Genomic DNA, 5,202 nt, shown 5'->3' on the forward strand with positions numbered 1-5,202 from the left:
TTTGACATGGACCATCATTTCCAAATCTAACATTATTTCCATCATATTGAGTAAAGTTAACAAACTTACTTTTCTCTCCTATCATGTGATGTGAGCACCCACTGTCTATGATCCATTTTTCATTCTTGTTCATACATGTTACCAGTGTTGTAGGCTCTTCTTCATTAGACTAGTCCTTCATGGCCACATAAACAACTTCATCATCATTATCATCAAAATCCTCTTTAGCAATACAACACTTCTTTCCTTTGTCTTTGTAATCTGTCTTATCATCTTCTCTTCTATTTTTGTACTTGTTGCCTTCCTTGTAATCCTTTTTCTGTGTACACCTTGCAGCAATATGTCCTACTTCATTGCAATTGAAACAAATGATAGGCAACCCACCCTTGAATTTTTCTTTGCCTCTATGAAATCTTCTAGCCAATAATGCTTCCAATTGTTCCACATCTTCCTCATCAGTGCTACTATCACTAGATACATATTTAATCTTTCTTCACTTCTTTGATTTCACCTGTTCAGTATCTTTAAGTGATAGCTTGGCCTTGAAAGTAGATTCGACATTCTCAAGTCTATAGTTGTCAAAGTTAGATAACTCAAATGCAGTAAGTCTACCCACTATACCTTCAAACTTAGATTGTTTTCTGGTACACATCTTAGCTCTTGTATAGCTGATACTCTAATAGCATAGATAGGGAGCAAGGTTCTTAAGAACTTGCTATTAATAGTATCATCATCTAATTGACCATTCAAACATCTTATTGCACTTACCACTTCCTTTATTCTAGAGGCATACTGAGCAACATTCTACTTTCCTCCATTTTCATGTCATCAAATTTTCCTCTGAGGCTTTCTCTTTTTCCTCTTTGGATATTCTGATCTCCTCCATAAATGTCTGACAGGGCTTTCCACATCTTGAATGCAGTGTTACATCCTTTGATATCATCGAATTCAGTGTAGTTGAGTGCAAAAGCAATCTCCAACATTGTCTGATTGTGTTCTTATTTGTTCTTCAAATCTTCTACAGTAAGAGTACCAGTTGGATCAACATGTTCAGTAATAATTGAATTTTGGGTATAATCACCTATGGATCCAAGATCCAGCTTCATCAAACTTTTTCATGAAACAAAGTTGTCTTTGTTGAGCTTGGGAACTTCTCTCTTAGGCATTTTGATCTTTTCTACTTCTAGTTCCTTTAAACTAAATCAGCAACAAGGCTCTGATACCAATTGTTGTAAATGTTTTAGAATAACTGAGAGGGGGGGTGAATCAGTTATCCAAACTCTAAATGCCCTAATAATACTTTTTCACTAATTATAGTGAGCCCATTAAACTATTCATGCATCCAAGCTTAAAACAACCATCTTAGCAAGTTACAGCAAATCAACATGCAAGAATAAAACATGCAAGATCAACACATGAAACAGTGATTTATGTGGAAACCCAATTTGGAAAAAACCACCAATAACATGTTGCTCAATTTTCACTCTTTTGAAGTGATGCCCTATTAAAGGCTTACAACACACTGTTAAATGTGAACTTGTTAGAGGATTTCACCACACTATTAGGAATGGGCCTAGTCAAAGGAATTTGGAAAATTCACTTGGAATGTCACCCTGTTAAAGGATTTACAACATGGCTATTTTTTAGTCAACAGATTGTCCTCCAAGAAAACATCTGCAAATCTGACCCTAAATGCCCAAGTGAGAGGACAAACTAACACCAACAGTTGGATAGGTTATCATGGATTGATAACCTTCCTCTAAATTTTTATCAGGTATAGCTCCCCGTGTGAAATATTCAATGAATCAAATGTGAATGCTTTTACCAGAAAGCATAAAAGGATATCAAACATCTACCTATAAATACAACATAGATGCAGGAAAAACTAAACAACTACAAGAAATTAAATGGTAAATGACACAAAGTCCATTCACCCTAACAACAAATAGAATCAAGAAACACATTATCCATCTTCTTGAGAAAGTGCAGAAATGAAGATATGGAGATATAACAACATATTTTAGAGAAAAGTAAAGTGACACAAAAGATCACAATTAGTGGAAAGTAGATTTCTCAAACTCAAAGTTTTGATAAAAAACTAACTTTCAAGTCTCCCTCCTCTAAAAGCATAAAGATGTACTTGCTATCACAATCACCATTAATGAAACCCAAAGTTTTTCTCTACATTTCAAACAAACACAACTTTCTTATTTTCTAACATGCACAATTCAGAAAGCAAGAAAGGAAAACTCTGGCTCTGCTCCTCATGGCCTTCACAAGAAAATGGGCTAATGCTGGAAATAATCTGGAAAAGTTTCTCTCTTTGCTATAGCACCAAGTTTCTAGTCTTGGAGAGAAACATCTATGTAAAAAAAAACCCCTGTGAATACCTCCTGTCACTTATTTATTCTTCTCTTTTTTCAATCTCCATTCACCTTCCCATAACTGATTCTTGTATATCAATATTATTTAAAATCATTTCCGAGGAGACTTCTTAATTTTTCCCCCACCATTGGTTTTCCTTGGTGAACTTTATTTAAAATTTATGTTCTTTTACTTCTTTAGGTTTTTATATCATTATAAAAATAGTCTTATATCTTAGCAAATTCGTGGCCCCTATGGTATACTCATGTTGATAGGTGGCATTTGCTGGTGATGTGGTTTTGTTATAGTTTTGTGACTATGATTGATAGTTTTGATAGTGAACTACTTTGTTGAATATAACTCATGAACCAAAAACAATTTCAAAGATTTCTCTAGTTAGATTGTGTGTAACTTACATTTCAACAACATATCCAAAATTGAGCCAAATCCAATGGTTCAATTATAAGTTATCCCCCTGCACTGAGACCCAATTTTGTGATCTGCATTTTGTAATTATTATTGCTGAGCCAATAGAGGTGCAAAGAGTGATGCATATCTCATGATTTTACATACATTTTGGAAATCACTCTAATGAGAATGTAGAAAACTAGGATTTCAAACACATATCCAAAATTGAGCTTGATCCAATGATTAAATTGTGAGATACGACCCTCGAAATATGACTATTTTTAGGCCATCAGAGAATCTGAGATTTCTTCTGCTTGTATATATTTATTCCACTTTAAGATGGATGCATTCTAATGTTATCTCATTGTATGTATGTTGCATGAAATAAATGTTATTCTTATCAACTATTCAATTCAGTTAAACTTCATGCAAATCCATATCACCAATATAAGGTTAATGCTCATCACCTCTATCAAGCAGATCAGTCTCTTCAAGTTGGAAATTGATTTGTTTTAATGCATAGACAAATGATAGCTCTTGATCTTTCTCAAACCTTAACCATGATTCCATGTTCAATATGTGTGTGGACTTTTAACTAATATTCTTTCACATCTAAAATTCACAAATTAACTATGCCTGAATCTACATTTAGACTCTGGATCTAAGCTTGATTCTAAAACTGAGCCGCTGTTCTCGTTAATCTGGATCTCAAAACCTGACAAGCTGGAGCTCTAGATTTGAACTAATTTGAACTGTCTTAAACCCATCACATCACATGAAATTTTCTGAACATAGAATAAGCCATATTGAATCAACAAGCTCGTAGGATCATTTTGAAGGCATTGAACTTGAAACTAGTTTCCGCATCTACATATTAAAATTTCTGAACCACTTTACATTTTTAAACCATTGAACTGCTTTGAAGTACTTTGAACTTCAGTTCGAAGTGGTTTAGAAACCCTGAACTTGAAATTAAAATGAATGTGATGGTCTTTTATGTAAATCAACTGCATCAATTGAATCAAATGAAACCAATCATATCAGAGCAGAGTCTCTATGCTTGCCTTTAAACTCAAACTTTGAATTACCAAACCTTTGAACTATCAAATTCATTGAACCCTTCATTTCTGATAACTATTCTCTAAACACATTTTCTATGACACTTTAAACTAATGAAATTGTATAGCCATTGAACTGATGAAGTCTGAGCCTGAAATGTGAATTGAGATAGAATTTTGAACCTTTTTGAATTAACAAATCTGCAATTTCGAACTAAGAGTCTGAATTTTGTTTCTATTGAACCTGTAGGACAAATCAACTAAACCATTTAACCACTTTGAACTACTTTGAACTGAGGTTCAAAGTGGTTCGAAGCTATGAATTACAAGTTTTAAAACTGTGGGTGTATTGGGTACTAACACTATTAAACCAACCTAAGTCCATAGGATTTATACTAACTGTTACAATTGCTAGAGAATAACAATAAGGGCTTTTGATCTGATACAATTCACAACATATCTTATAGATTTCAAATCATACTTCAGTTCAATCCTTTTCTTGGCTTCAATCACTACGGCTCTGACAGCTTGTCTTTCTCTCAAGCTTCATCTCCTTGAGTCTTCTTTCTCATCATACCAATGCAATCATCTCTATGGTCACCTATTGAAACATAGTTTCTATGCTCTCTTCCTCCTTAGAACCTTCTTCAGCACTTCATGCTTTCATACTTGACCAACCCTTAGCTTCATGACATTATGACTCCTTAAATAGAAATCTAGAATAATTTTCCCGCTCGGTTCTCCCTCTCCAACTTTAGGGTTTCAATAGATTAGGTAGGATACAATGTATCTATCCCATATCTCATTTTTATCTAGAAACTTTGTCTAGAATCTAGTCATATACACCTAAAAACATTTTACATAGAGTTCTGTGCCACAAGCTCATCATTCTTATCTTTTATCTAGTTCAAAAAATTCTAGATAACAACCATGTTAGCTTAGATCTAGTGAATCTTTGACTTTTCAAATAATGTAGTAGCTTGGCACTTATTGACTTTCTAATGCTCGACACATGAACATAACTCAGCACTTGATCTTCACTTGACACTTGATCTTCACTCAGCACTTGATCTTCAAATATATTGTCAATACATCACTTTATCATTGTCTTAACTAATCTTTGCACTTCATTACAAAACCATAACTTAACCTTCCCCTTAGGTTCTTTTGTTATTCTTCATCAATCAACTAAGTGATAGTGCTTGGATCTTATAAGAAATTGCCATTCGAGAAAATAGCAAGTTTGACATCAGTGACAAAATAATGATTGAACACATTCTGTAGCAACAATGTCTTTCATAAAATGGTCTTTTTCAATCAGATTACAACAACGAGTCCAGTCAAATTTGGCATCACATACCCTCTAGCATTT

Source organism: Cupressus sempervirens, chromosome 7 (genome assembly GCF_028749045.1).
Source record: "Cupressus sempervirens isolate cs-2001-9-10 chromosome 7, ASM2874904v1, whole genome shotgun sequence".
NCBI lineage: Eukaryota > Viridiplantae > Streptophyta > Pinopsida > Cupressales > Cupressaceae > Cupressus > Cupressus sempervirens.